Below are 16337 nucleotides of genomic sequence, written 5' to 3'. Positions count from 1 at the left end.
GCATGGAGTCAGAGCCAGGAAGCCCGTATGTCCGAGCAAGGAGACCTTGGGCAAGTCACATCACTAAATCTTTTTTGCAAAAGGGGAAGGTCAATAGTATCTCTTCTCAAACAGTGGTTCTGAAGATGAAATGAAGCTATGTATGTATGTCTAGCATATGGAATACTATAGCTTACTACAAATGTATCTCATCATCAAGATTTCTTCAATAAAATTTTATTTTTTCTAGCTTATTTATTCCAAGAATACAGCATATAATACACATAACATACAAATCAACTGTTAATCGAGTGTTTATGTTGTTGGTAAGGCTTCCAGTAAACGGGTAGGCTATTCATAGTTGAGTTTTGGGGGAGTCAAAAGTTAGCTATGAATACTATCATTATAATTATCATTGAACTGGGACATGAAATCACTCAAGCTAATAAGAAATTACATTTGCAGAGGAGAAACCAAGATGGTGGCCTAGGTAAGCACCTAAACTGCTGCCTTGCACAACAATTTCAAAACAACAACTAAAAGACAGAACGGACATCATTCAAAACCACAGGAAAGCTGGCTGAGTAGAAATTCTACAACTAGAAGGAAAGAGAAAAGCTCACGGATCAGAGGAGCTGCAAAGTGCTGAAGTACGGAGACGCGTGCGTAGAGAGGAAGGGCGGCTGAGTGCCTGGCTGGCGGGAGGGGAAAGGAAGCCCCCGACTGCACTGAACCCCAGTTCCGACTGCACTGAACCCCAGCTCCGGCTGAAACCCCGTGGACCCAGGCTCCTATGGGTGGAGTCTAGACTGTAGAGAAAGGCACACGGAGACTCGGAGACTCAGAGACTCGGGGGAGCCACAGCGGGCAGGGGTCTGGAGGCGCGCGTGTGTGAGTGCCCGCAGAGAGGTCTGACTGCGGAGGTTGCCGCAAGCTTTCCATAGTGGGAGGAGTTCGGAAGCTTCTGACTGCACTGAATCCCAGTTCCGACTGCACTGAAACCCAGTTCTGGGTGAGCCCCTGGGGGACCCACACTCTTACAGGGGGAATCTGAACTGTCAGGCGGAAACTCAGGGGATCCATGGAAGGCAGAGGTCTGGAGGCGCGTGCGCAAGGGCAGGGCTGACGGGAAGCCAAGGCAGTCTGCTCAGCCCTGAGACTCCGCCCCATCCAAGCTGAGCAAAGAGGCTTTTGCAATTTTGCAAGTCTGGTCCTATAAAGCTGTCTCCAATACAGAAGGTATCCTGGCATAGACACAGCTGATATTCACAGCCAATTGGCCTGGAGGTCAATTCCTCCCAGTGATACCAACAACAATCAAGACTTAACTACAACAAGGCTGTACACACAGTCCACAAAGGGAAGCACCAAGAGTGTCCACCTCAGGTAACTGGGGAGGCTGACCCACTGGGCCATATAGGAAACCTAGCACACAAAGCTACCCTACCAACTCAGGGAAGCAGCGAAAATGCAGAGTCAAAGAAACAGACCACAAATGAAAGAAATGGAGGAGAACAAACGATTGGATATAGAATTCAAAACCACGGTTATAAGGTTTTTCAAGAATTTCCTAGAAAAGGCCGATAAATTTAATGAGACCCTCGAGGATATGAAAAAGGACCAACTAGAAATTAAACATACACTGACTGAAATAAAAAATATTATACAGAGACCCAACAGCAGACTAGAGGAATGCAAGAGTCAAGTCAAATATTTGAAATACAAAGAAACAAAAAAACACTCAACTGGAAAAGCAAAAAGAAAAAGAATCCAAAAAGTTGAAGATAGTGTAAGAAGCCTCTGGGACAACTTCAAGCGTACCAACATCAGAATTATGGGGGTGCCAGAAGAAGAGAGAGAGCAAGATACTGAAAACCTATTTGAAGAAATAATGACTGAAAACTTCCCCCACCTGGTGAAAGAAATAGACTTACAAGTCCAGGAAGCGCACAGAACCCCAAACAAAAGGAATCCAAAGAGGACCACACCAAGACACATCATAATTAAAATGCAAAGGGCAAAAGACAAAGAGAGAATATTAAAAGCAGCAAGAGAAAACAGTTAATTTCCTACAAGGGAGCACCCATATGATTGCCGGCTGATTTCTCAACAGAAACTATGCAGGCCAGACGGGAGTGGCAAGAAATATTCAAAGTGATGAATAGCAAGAACCTACAACCAAGATTACTCTACCCAGCAAAGTTATCATTCAGAATGGAAGGTCAGATAAAGAGCTTCACAGATAAGAAAAAGCTAAAGGAGTTCATCACCACTAAACCAGTATTATATGAAATGCTGAAAGGTATTCTTTAAGAAGAGGAAGAAGAAAAAAGTAAAGATAAAAATGAGGAACAACAAATATATATCTATCAACAAGTGAACCTAAAAATCAAGTGAATTAAAAATCTGAGGAACAGAATAAACTGGTGAATATAATAGAATCAGGGGCAAAGAAAGGGAGTGGATTGATAATTATCAGGGGGAAAGGGATGTGGGGGGTGCGGGAAGAGACTGGACAAAAATCGTACACCTATGCATGAGGACAATGGTGGGGAGGTAAGGGCAGAGGGTGGGGTGGGAACCGGGTGGAGGGGAGCTATGGGGGGAAAAAGGAGAAACGATTGTAATAATCTGGACAATAAAGATTTATTAAATTAAAAAAATAATAAAGTAAAAAAAAAGAAATTACATTTGCAGAGGCAGAAATTGGTAATAAATTACAAAACTCTTTCAGGAAGTCAAGGAGATGCCTCTTTCTTCATATTATACTTCTCTTTTCAATCGTCTTAGTGTTAGGAATGGGTGATGTCAGAGAGAGAGGGTAAGACAAATGGGAGGAAAAGTGGAAAAAATGAAACAGTGAGAAGATGAAATGGAGGGGGAATTCCAAGATGTAGGGAAGGAGAAAGAAGGGGGTATGTAATTCTAAAACTACATTCTTATCTTTTCCCTCAAACCAGCAGCTTCTCTAATGACTGTTCCACTAATTTTAGCGAGGCCCCCAAATCCTGCTCACATGCTTTTGAAATCTCCGAATACTTTCCTATCACCATGATTTTAACGGTGTCACTGCTGGACCTAAAAATTCTTTCTCGCTATCAAAATCCCACCTACCAATTAGCCTATTCTCTCCAAATCACTGACTTCTCAGAATCCATAGTCCAAGGATGAAAAATAGAGTCCGACTCAGATACCGACTCCCCTGGAGTGGTGATGGCCACCTGCATTTCTCTGTGGAAAAGATTTCTGAGGCCACATCTGGACTCAGACATGGCACATGTTGAGTCTGTTTGAAGCGTGGGGAGGGGGAGTAGAGGAAGGATTGCCAGGCACAGCTGTCCCTCTCTGGACCGTCACCGTCCGTGTCATCACTGTAACTGTTGTGAGTTCCATCCTTCATGAGTTCACTCTTGTGTAAAATCATGTCAACTGTCACTCAGACTTTTTGAGGAATTCACTGAAGAATTCTCTCTCTCTTTTATTAACAGTTCCACAGGAATGTTGCACATGCTGGAAATATTTGTATGTTGAGTGATTGACACCCAGGAGCAGAAATTAAGGTGTTTTGAGTGAGTATAGGCAGCCACAGGACAACGCTTCGTTGCCTCTAGAATTTTTTCCCCTCTAAACACGTAGAGTGTGAAACCTCCCCAGCTCCCTTGGTGCTTTTCAAAGGAAGATTCACATATATGGCCCGTGTGGGGAAAAGAAGACGTGTCTGCAGCAGGCTGTGGAATTAGTCTCCGGAACACAGAATTACTGAATCTGTCTCATTCTGCTTTAATGGTCCCTGCCCTGAAAGCCACTGGATCCAAGGCCAGGGAAAGGCAGGCTTCTTGAAAGGGAGTGCACATCACTCATCTACACAAGGGCCTCACCACAAAGGCTGAGAAAGCCGGCGCTCCCAGCTCAGCGTGGCAAGACTCGCAGCTCACCTGGAAAGCAAGCCACTCCTCACCAGGGTGCCATTTCACCTGCCCTGTTCCCCATCGCTTCTCTCCTCGGGTTCATTAAAAGCCACAATGAACCAACAGGGCAGGGGCAAGCTGTCAAGTCAGAATAACTGTGGCAACCTTTGGGCTGCCGGATGTCTGTGAGAGAGAGACAGGCGCTAGGCTGGGGTTCACAAAGTGAGTGTGTGTGTGAGTGTGTGTGTGTACGTGTACAGTGAAGGTGCAGATGGGATCAGCTCAGTCCCCTTATCTTCTCAGGATCAAGCCAGAGAGGAATGCATTCATTAAATTAATGACGGAGATGTTGTTTGGGCAGCTCTGACAGGCTAATGGCTAGAGAAGTGTGGATGTTCACTCCTAAGGGCATGAAGGCATTTACATTTTTCAGACTAGATCAGGGTTTCTCATCCTTGGCACCGTTCACAGCCTGGGGCCGAGAACTCTTTGTTAGAATGGGGCCGCCTTGTGCATTGTAGAATGTTGAGCTGCATCCCTGGCCTCTCTACCCACTAGATGCCGGTAGTACCCACCCCTGACTAGTGATAAACAAAAGTGTCTCCATATATTGCTAACTGTGCCTGAACCGCTGGACCTGACCTTTCTCTTTGATCTGGGGGTGAGAGAGACATCAAATCAACACAGGATGGCTTGGTGACATGGCTTGACAAATTACATACATTGCATTTTATCACTCCGGCATTGCCTTAAGAGAAATTTGTATCTGTCCCAAACATTTGTATTTAAAATGTCTTTAGTGTATTAAATACTTGCAAATAACATAGGATTTTAATTTTGAAACATATCAGCTGACATCAATCAGAGCATTTTCATGCAGATAGAAATATGTATTCAAACACAACGAAGTTATAACTATAAATCATGGCAAAGCTGGCAGCATAAATTGGAAATGAGTCTACAAAATAAATGAAAACACACAAAAATTATAAAATGAGTATGTCCCTTCCCACATCCTTTTTTATTATTATAAATTGGAAAAAAGAGAAATGCATACGGTGGGAGTTGGATATTCAATACATTCCACCCGTCAAAATACACTAGCACAAATAAATTTATGAGCAGGTGTAGCTAACTGCTATTGTCATTAATCTGGGCTTGTAAACATCTTGACTTTCCAATGAGAAGGTGAAAAATAAATAAATGAAATCATTATCATCATTAATTGAATGACAAAGCAATGTCAAAGATGTACTATTTGACAAGCTTTCTATCAAAATCTTCACACCTTTCATGACCAGGCATTTCTTCAATTTGTTTCTGAGTTGGCTACTCATTAATGCGTTAGATAGACATGATGTGAAAAGAGGACAAAGATGGCCCAAGCTGTCAAGAAGCTGCCCAGATCACTGATGTAGTTTCTCCTGACATAAAACAAGCCGCTAGTCAAATTGTTCTTGCCAAGTAAATTGACTGTTAATTTGGCAGACGTGGGCTTGAATAAAGGTTGCTTTAAGTATAGTTCTTATCACTAGGAAAATAGGCTTAGAAACTCACAGTCACCTCAACATTATACTTAGATTGGAATTTGAGTAAGTTGTCCTTTTATCAAATTCAATCATTACATTTATCTTTCCCATTCTAAAGCAGGGTCATTGTCTCTACAAGTTAGATGCGTTTGCAAACTTCCACCAGCTCTCTTGTGCTCACAGTTGAAGTCTTCAGTTCTTTTTCATTGTGAGGAAAGGCTTTCTACTTCAGTGGAATTTAACTGTTTTGTTAATGCATTTTATTATTTTGCTTGATAATCAGACACCTACACCAAGCAATTCTGCACTAAATTGGCGCTCTGCTCACACTGCTATTGTAAAAGTCAAGCCTCTGTTTGCTGAAGTATCACCCATGCCTTTATTCCAAGTGTCAGTCGATGAAGATACTGATGGACTTGCCTTCTTTACAAAACACAGCCAGCTAGTCCCGCTCATTGCTGCTAATAAGCTGGGGACAATGGAGGGTGCTTTATTTTGCTGGCTGATGTTAATGTGAATCTTACAATGATCAAATGACGAGTTAAAACTAGTCCATCTCCCAGGTTTAGCTGAGAGAACATGGCCCCTATAAACCACCTGGCAGTGAATCCACTCTTCCTTGTGCTGTAGCTATTTGAACGTAACTCTTATTAGTACTTAACCAATGGCATTATTATTATTTGTTTCCATATCTTTCTCCCCTACCTGATGGTGAATTACTTGAGGACATTGAACACATCTTATTAGTTTATCTTTCAGAGATTTCATAACACTTAGCATAATTACTAGTATAGTCACTTGTCCAGTGTCTGTCTTCCCTACTAGACTGGTACTAAGTAGAAGACATTGGTAATAATAACATAATACTTACATGTACTTAAAATGTGCTAGACATTGTTCAAAACAGTTCCTAAAATCAATGGCATCCTATTTAATCCTCACAACAATAAATGAGGTAAGTACAACTGTAACCTTTCTGCTATCCTGGAGAAGCCCGGCATTAAGTAACTTGCTTAAAGTTATCCAGTGGCTAAGTGACAGGGATAGGATTTAACCCATGCAGTCCAGCCCAGCGGAAATGAGTCTTCATCATTACATTAAAAGGCCTATTAGAATCCTCAACAATATTTGGAAAATGAATACAAGAAGGAAAAAGGAAGAAAAAAAGTGAAGGAATGAAGAAATGAGCAAATGAACAAGGAACAGTTAGGTTGTCATTAAATGTTTCTAAGAACTGAACAATAAAATCTAAGAGAAACTAAGTATCATGAAAATGGAAAAAACAGAAAAAAAGTTTTTAAAACAGTATAAATTATAGCATCCAAATGATAAAACATTATATTGCTATTAAAAATGATATTCTTGAGCAACTTTTTATGGCATGCAAAATTGCCTATGCTATATTGTTCAGGAAAAAAGAATATAAAACAACATATATCAGCTCTGTTCAATAGAAATGTTATGAGACACAGATTTGAGTCACATAAGTCATTTTAAATGTGCTGGAAGCCATGTTTAATTTTAAAAAAGTTAAAATGGCTCAATTTTAATAATTTATTTAACCCATCATATTTTCACTTTAAACATGTAATCAACTTTAAAATTATAAATGACATATTTAATATATTTTTCATAATAAATCTCAGTCTGGAGTATATCTTAAAAAAAAAGACTATCCACACTTCAAATGCCCTGAGGCCACATGTGGCTAGTGGCTACCACACCGGACGGTGCAGGTATAACGGTATGATTGCCACTAAACATAGTCAGTTGGTCAGCCCATCCATATGCCTGCATAGGACACTGTCGGCATGAAATGCATTAATATATTCACTGCACTTATCTTTGGGCTGAAGAGATGTGGGCACTTTTTCTTCATCCTTTTAAAAAAATGTTCATGAGGGATTACACTTAGCATCAAGAAAATAGTTACAGTATCCACTTAAAGCCTCTCAGGAATTACAAATATGAAAAGGACTAATATAAATATATCAGACACAAAGGAGTGAATTCAACATAACTAGTACAATAACCAAGATTCCGATGGAATATGAAAAGAAGGGATGAGCGGGCAGGTGCCTCCGAGACAGTGGCTCTCCACAGTGGAAAAACTACCAGTGACTGCAACTTCTAATAGAAAACCTCACAGCTTTCCCTCCAAGATCAGGAACAAGACAAGGATGCCTGATTTTACCATTTCTATTCAGTACAAGAAGTTCTAGTCAGAATAATTAGGCAAGACGAGAAAAGGCATCCAAATAGGAAAGAAAAAAGTAAAATCATCTCTGCTCTCAGATGACATGATTTTATACATAGGAAACCCATTCCAAAGATCTCTCTCTCTCTCTCTCTCTCTCTCTCTCTCTCTCTCTCTCTCTCTCTCTCTCTTGCAACAACAACTTGTTAGATCTAATAAATACATTCGGCACATTTGCAGGACACAAAGTCAACCACAAAATTGGTTGCATTTTTATACACCAGCAATAAACAATCCAAATAGGATATTAACAGTTCCTTTACAATAGCATCAAATAGAATAAAATACTTAGGAATAAATTTAGCACCAAGAAAATGAAAAACTTGCACACTAAAAACTACAAAACATCACTGAAAGACATAGAAAGGAATGAAATTCTGACATACACTGCAACACAGATGAACCTTGAAAGCATTATGCTAAGTGAAATAAACTAGACACAAAGGGACAAGTATTTTATGATTTCACTTATGCCAGTTGCTTAGAAAAGCAAATTCAAAGAGACAGAAAGTAGAATAGAGGATACCAGGGTCTAGAGGGAGGAGACAATGGGGAGTTATCATTTAATGGGTACAAAGTTTCTGTTTGGGGTGATGAAAATTTCTGCATATAGAGAGTAGTGATGATTATACAACATTGTGAAATACCTCATGCCTCTAAATTATACATATAAATGGTGAAAAATACGTCATGCCTCTAAATGGTTAAAATGATAAATTTTGTATACATAAAATTATATATATATAAAATATAAAAAATATAAATACTCCCTCCCCAGTAAATCATCTTATTTAAAGGTGAAAGACTCAAATGCTGTCCTCCTAAACTTGGATACAGAAAATGATGGCTTTCATACCATTCTATGAAACAATGTGGTGGAGGTCCTAACCAGGGCAATAAAGCTAGAAAATAGGGTAAAGGCATGGGTGCTAAAAAGGAGCAAGTGAAATGTGTGTCAGCAAATTACAGACTGAGTATGCAGAAAATACTAGGGAATCCAAACAAAGGCTACTGGAACTAGTAAATTAATGTAGCAAGGTCAGATCCCAGGTCAATGTACAAAAATTAATCGTATTATAATATCATAGCAAGAATAATTGAAAATAAAAATTTAAAAATAACATTTACTGTAGCATCAAAAACCATGAAATACATAGAGCTATGTTTATTAAAATTGGAACTAGATATGTATACAAGATCTGAAAATAACAAATTTTTCTGAGAGAAATTAGAGAATACCTAAACAATCAGAAACATATACTATGCTCCTGAATTAAAAGAGTCAGAATTTTAAGACATTCTCATTAAACAGATGCATGGAATGCACTCCGTTAGGCTAGATTCCTTTCCTCAGTGCAATGTTTGTGAGATTCCTCCACAGGGTAGCTATATGTTTGTACTTTGTACCTTTTTGCTACTGAGTATAAGTGTGTGACCACATGTTTTCATTTTTCTTGGGTAAAAACCTAGGAATGGAATTGTTTCATATACATGGTGGGGCAAAAGTAGGTTTATAGTTATAAATATGCAAAATATACAAATTATACTGTGTTATTTTTTTATACAAACAACTGTAAACTTACTTTTGCCAACCCTATAGTATGTGAATAATTTTCTTTAAGAATTTACTGCTAAACTGTTTTCCAAGTGGTTTTACATTTTGCCTTCTATCAGAAATATTTCAGGATTCTAACTGATCTATATTTTTGCCAACACTTGATATATATGAAAATTTCTTTGTATGGAATTCTTGAGAAGGTAAATTTAATGGTGACAGAAAACTGGTAAATGTTTTTTTTTGCTTGAGGTGGTAGAGGTTGAGTGTAAGGGACACAAAGGAACATTTGGAGGAAAAGAAATAGTTTTTATCTCGATTGTGGTGGTGGTTAATGGGTTATGTTGGGTCAAATCTGATCTAAGTGTACACTTAAAATATGTGTATTGTAGTGTATGTAAATTTACTTCCAAAAAGTTATTTATTAAGAACCCAATGAATGTTTTTTACTCAAGCACTGTATTGGAGAGTAAAGCATTATTGCAGTAGACAATTGTGACTCATTTTTGGTCATAAGTGAATGTCTTGAGTTGATAAATTCCTTCACCTGGTAAATGGCATCCTTCCTGAGTTGATAAATTCCTTCACCTGGTAAATGGCATCCTTCCTAGTGGAGGATCCTCACCTGCAGTGTGGGTGCGGGGTGGACCGGGTGTGGCCCAGCACGGGAGTCCTCTAACCTCCCACTTTGAATTCGAAGTTTGCCATATGATGAAGCCAAAGCAGCGCAGAAACCCTTGGAGAGGTGGCTTTGGGCCAGTTGCTCCCAGTGTCCGGCACTGATTTGGTCAGTGGTGCAAAGCACAGTGTGTCTGTGCCTGGCACTGAAGCACTGACATCTTTGTGTGACAATCAACCTAGCAACAGAAAGCCGCCAGGCAGGCGCACTGTCTCCTGGACCAAAAGGAAATAAATACCTCTGACAACATCAGGAGTCCGGATAGCACTGGTCAGGCAGATCTACTGGGGTCCCTATCAACAAGTGGTCAGGGAAATGGCTTCTTTTTCTCACTGAGCTAGAGACTTCATCCATGCCAAGAGACACCTGGGCGGGCTGGCAAGAGGAATTCAGCCATCACAAGCACTCAGCTTGGGAAGCACTCTCAGTTCCCCACCGGCGAGGAAGATCCCACCACAGTAAGTGCTTTTAAATATTGCTAAAGTAAGTTCTTCAAACAGAAAGGAAATGGACAATAAAAGAAATCTTAGTAAAGTAGGAAGGAAGAACAACAATGGCAACAGTAGAAACAACAGACATACGACATACTATTCTTTTATTTACAAGTCACAGAAATCTTATTTGAAGAATGAAACAAAAACTATAATGCTATTCGTTACTCACAACAATGAAAATTTAAAATGGGAAGGTAAAGGGACCTAGATGGAAGTAAGTTTTCCACAACTCACTTGAAGTGGTAAAATGTTCATTCCAGTAGACTTTGATAACTCATATATTGAAATTGTAATACTCTGCACAAACACTACAAAAAATATACAAAGGGATATACTCAAAAACATTATAAATAAATCAAGATTAAATTCTAAAAATATTCAAGTGACCCATAGGAAGGCAAGTAAAGAGAAACAGAGAAATGAAAGCCAGAGGAGACAAATATAAGAGAAATAACAGAATGGCGGACTTAAGTGCTAGCATATCATTATTGACCTTAAGTATAAATGGTCAAAATGTACCAATCAAAAGACAGAATGACAGAGTGCATTTTAAAAATGCACAATTCAACTATATACTGTTTATAAGAAACTCACTTCAAATTCAATGATATAGGTTGTTTGAAAGTAAAATGGCAAAAAACATATAATATAAAACTTTAACAAAAAGTACATGTGGCTATACTAATATCTGAGAGTGTAGATTTTTAGAGCAAAGAAAATTATTACAGACAAAATGGATATTGCAAAATGATAAGAAGATTTGTCTATCAGGATGATATAATGATCCTAAATGGGTACGACCAGATGCCAGAGCCTCAAAATACCCGATTCAAAACTGACAGGATTTAGGAAGAGAGAGAAATTCACAGGAGACTTTAACACTCTCCTCTCAGCATCTGATAGAACTACTACACAGGAAATCTGCAAGGATGTAGAAAATTTGAACAGTTTACTCGACAAAATGATCAAATGCATACAACATCAGCAGAATATACATTCATTTAAAAATATATTTGTATTGACTTCGGGAGGAAGGGAGAGAGAGAGAGAGAGATAGAAACATCAATGATGAGAGAGAATCATTGATCTGCTGCCTCCTGCTCGCAACCCGGACATGTGCTCTGACCGGGAATCGAACTGTGACCTCCTGGTTCTTAGGTCAACATGCAACCACTGATCCAAGCTGGCTGTGCTATACATTTTTTTCAGTATCATGGAGCACTCACTTAATGTCCCGAGCCATAAACAAACCTCTATAAATTTGAAAAGTTGAATTACAGAGTGTGTTCTCTGACTATGGGATCATTAACAGAATGAAAATGGTAAACAAACACTAAAAAGTGTAGAAACACTATTAAATAATCCATGCATCAAATAGAAAGTTTCAAAAGCAATTAAAAATTACATAGAAACGGATGAATATAAAATGCAACATATCAAAATATGTGGGATAAAGCTAGAACAGTGCTGAAATGAACACTTATAGCACTAAGTGCTTACACAAGAAATGAAGAAAGGCCTCACAAAGTAATCTAACCTCACACCTCAAAAACTAGAAGAGGAGCAAAACAAACTCAAAGCAAGAACAAAGGAAATACTAAAGATAAGAACAGAGAAGGCAAACAGAAAGAAGTCAATGCAACAAAAAGATGATTCTTTGAAAAAAATAGTGTACCTGATAGCCTCTAGTAAGATTAACAAAAGTAAAAGGAGAGATGATACAGGGAGAATATAAAAAACGAAGCGGCAGACGGATATCACTGAAGACCCACAGCCATTAAAAAGATAATAACAGAGAAGCAATTACGGAAATGGTGGCAGAGTAGGTGTATCTTTCCTGCACCTCCTTCCAGAACCAGCCTGGAAATAAACCTAAACTGGGGAGCATCCACCCTGAATGACAACTGAAGACTAACTGAAGAGGAGACTTAACAGGAAGGGCAGAAACCACCTGAAGGCTGGTAGGAAGGGTGGGGTGGCAGGAGGGGCTGGATCAGCACCCGTGGGAGGCAGGCCAAGGGTGAGGAGGGATATCTCGTGTGTGGGGGGTTGTTTTCCCTGAGAGGAGTGAGGCCTGGACCCCAGGTTGGCACCAGAGCCGAGAACAGCAGCCCCTGTAACATCTAGCCATGGAAGGCGAGAGGCTTCTATCTGCCAGGGAGAGGAGACCAATGGAGATAAAGCCACTTTAAAAAACAAAATGAAACAAACAACAAACAAAAACAGAGTGCAGGCTTTTCGTATGCAGCCACCTACCTGAGGCTTCAGTGAGGGAGGGTGGTGGTGCAGACTGGAGTCTCCTGCGAAGAGTCTGGAGCGGGAGGCATTGGGGGCGACATGGAACATCAGTGGCTGGGAGACCTGCACTTGGTCATCCCCTTGTCACAGTAGCCATTTTTCTGAGAGGCACAAGCCGCTTCCAGCAGGAACAGCTGAGGAAAGACAAAGATATCACCTTCAGGGATACAGCTCACCCCACGCTCAGGAATCCTTCTCACCCAACCAGGCATCTCACCCCTGCTGAGGGGAAAGCAGCAGAGGCCAAGCCTACAGGTCTGGGCATTCACAGGGGTGTCAGTGCCTGGCTTTGGTATGGGGCCTTTCCCTTGACTTTTCTGTGAACCTGACGCGTGCTTCCCCCTCACATGAGAGCTAATAGAAACTCCTGGCTTCCAGCAGACCCCACTGGACTGAATGTAAGGGGCTCTGCCCTGCCAAGGTCAGGGAAATATTCTGGGGCAGACTCAGACATGTGGCTCTGGGACATGGGAACACATCTCCTATCTTCCACAACATCTGATTAGCACCTACCCCTAATGGGAGACCCAGAGATCTCATCCTCCTGATTATGCCAAAAGTCCTGTTAGAAAAAGTCAGTTTTAGTGACTAAGTCTGACAGCTGGCCTGCAGGTGGAGGCGGGCAGAGGCAGATCGTGAAATGCCATGGGATGTTTGCTGCCATGCCTGTGGGCCACATGCTATTAACAAGCCAGCCTTACAGCTCAGCTCCTCCCATGTACAGTCAAGCCCTGTGGAGGCAGCCACAAACTGTGGATCACTTGAAGTTTAGAACAGGCTGCCAAGAGCCAAATGTGGACAGCTTCTGAGAGTGGCTAGCACCGAAGTCCCTCCCAAGAGACCTAGAGCCGGCATATGAAACAGTGAGAAACGTAAGAGCAGGATCCAAAGAGAGCGCCCAGCAGGCACTAAACTCTGCCAAGACAAACTCCACTTCATTGTTTTTTTCATTATTTTCTCTTTTTTATTGCTTCGCTATTATTTTTGTCTTTTTTTTCTTCCATATCTCTTATTTTTCTATTTCCTTTTCTTACTCTATTTTTCGCTCTTTTTCCTTTATTAAATCCTTTCTTTCTTATTTCTCCTTTTTTCTTCCCTCTTTTATACATTTTACTTTTCTTTATTTTTATTTGTTCTCTTCCGTGTTTCCATTCATATTTTTTCTTTCCCCACTTCTTCATTTTGTATTTTATTCTTTTATATTTATATTTATATTTATTCTAGTTCTTTTTTCTCTTTCCTAATTCTCTTTTCTTTTGTGGTTATTGTAACTGTTGGGGTGTTTTCTTTTGTAAGTTTTGTTTATTTCTTGTTTTATTTTGTTGTGTTTTATTTCGTTCTGTCAGCTGTGGCACAACAGCTCACATGATGTGGTTGGGGTTGAGCCTCACAGACAGCCAACCTGAGAGGAGATCCTATCCATGAACCAGACAAAATATCAAGACTCAGTTACAACAGGTGAGCCCAAAAACTCACACAAGGGACATTCCAAGAACACTCAGCTCAGGTCAAAGAGACTGCACCACTGGCTCCTACAGGACACTTGCTATATAAGGCCACCCCATGAAGACTGGGAGGCATAGCAGTTCTATCTAATACACAGAAATAAACACAGAGACAGTAAAATGGAGAGATAAAGAAACAACCCCCCAATGAAACAAAAGGAGGAATCTCTAGAAAAAGAGCTAAATGAAATTGAGGCAAGCAATTTATCAGATATAGAGTTCAAAATAATGGTTATAATGAGACTCAAGGAATGTAGTGAGACTTACAAGGAACTTAGTGGGAACTACAGCAGCATGAAAAAGGAAATAGGAACCATGAACAAAAATCAGTTGGAAATAAAGAGTACCATATCTGACATCAAGAATACACAGAAAGGAATTAAAAGTAGATTGAACAAAGCAGAGGATCAAATCAATGACTTGGAAGACAAGGTAGAAAAGCACCCAATTACAGCAGCAAAAAGAAAAAGAATTAAAAAGCATGAGGATAGATCAAGGGAACATTGGGAGAACAAGAAATGTAACAACATCTCCATCATAGGGGAACCAGAAAGAGAGCAAGGAATCGAGAACCTGTTTAAAGAAATAATGACAGAAAACTGTCATAACCTGGCAAAGGAAACTGTCACACAAGTTCAGGAAGCACAGAGAGTCCCAATCAAGATGTCCCCAAAGAGACCCACACCAGGACACATCATAATTAAAATGGTAAATGTTAAAAACAAAGAAAGAATATTAAAGGCAACAAGAGAGAGCTACCTACAAGGGCATTCCAACTAGACTGCCAGCTGATTTCTCAAGAGAAACACTTCAGGCCAGAAGGGATTGACATGAAGTACTCAAAGTAATGAAAAGCAAGGATCTGAAGGCAAGACAACTATATCCAGCAAGGCTATCGTTTAAACTTGAATGCAAAATAAAGACCTTCTCAGAAGGGGGGGGGGGGAAGGCTAAAGGAGTACATTACTACCAAACCAGCATAGTAAGAAATGTGAAAGGGACTGCTTTAAGAAGAAGAAGAAATCAGGAGAGAGAGTAGAGAGGGAGAGGGAGAGGGAGAGAGAGGGAGAGAGAGAGAGAGAAAGAGAGAGAGGGAGGGAGAGAGGGAGGAATATAGGTATAAAGAAAAATGGCAATAAATAAGTACTAATGAACAATAATAAATGTAAATGGAATATGAAATGGCCGGGGAGTAAGTGGATGCTGTATGGACATGCTACCAGAACCAAACTGGAATTACAGCTAAAATACAGGAAAACTTCCTGAATAATCAACAGAAGATTCGTGGGACAGAACCCTGATAACTGAGGACCGAAAGTGGAGACCACATAGAGACTGGTAGTAGGGGCGGAGGCCCAAAAAGGCTAGTGGGCTCCCACAAACAACTGAAGTTCTGTAGGGATATCTCAGCTGTGGGGGTTGCCACTGAGAACTCTGGGGTCTAATCCCCAAGCTGGGCCCTCCAGCAGAGAGCACCAGAACTGAGAAGGGTTCCCACATAATATCTGGCTGTGAAAAACAGCAGGGTTGCTATCTGCCAGGGAGAGATGGCTGGAAAATCAGTTATCCTCTTAAAGGGCCAATGCACAAAATTCTCTGTGGAACCACCCACCTTATGCTCTGGTAGAGGGATGGCAGAGTGGACTGGAGCTGTGTGAAGCCAGGATCAGGGGCTTTGGGGTTAGAGCTCAGAAAGCAGACACTCCCGGTTTCCTGTGCTGGATCATTCCCTCACTCTGCAGAGGTCATCTTTCTCATGCAGACATTTGCTATACAGGCACCCTTGCCTGGGGGGAGGACAGTTGATCCACCCTATTGTAAAATACCTTGCCCCATCGGGGCAAGCCCTTTGAGAGACTGAGAATAACATTTAGCCTCCAGGCAGAAGCAATTGCCCTACCTTGTTGAAAAAAACTATCGCCACATCTGTGGATGATTACCTGAAGGCAATTCAGGACAAAATCCTATTCGTCTGTAGAAAGAGGGGGTTTCTGGAGGCTTTGAATCTTTGCCCGATCTAGTCAGAAATAGTGTTTGACACTAGAGATTGAGAAGCATAGCATTTCTACCTAATACATAGTCATAAACCCAAACAAGCAACCAAAATGAGGAGATAAAGAAACAACCCCCAAA

This window comes from Cnephaeus nilssonii, assembly GCF_951640355.1.
Source record: "Cnephaeus nilssonii genome assembly, chromosome: 17".
NCBI lineage: Eukaryota > Metazoa > Chordata > Mammalia > Chiroptera > Vespertilionidae > Cnephaeus > Cnephaeus nilssonii.
The sequence above is the reverse complement of the archived record's forward strand: the minus strand, read 5'-3'. Positions refer to the sequence as shown.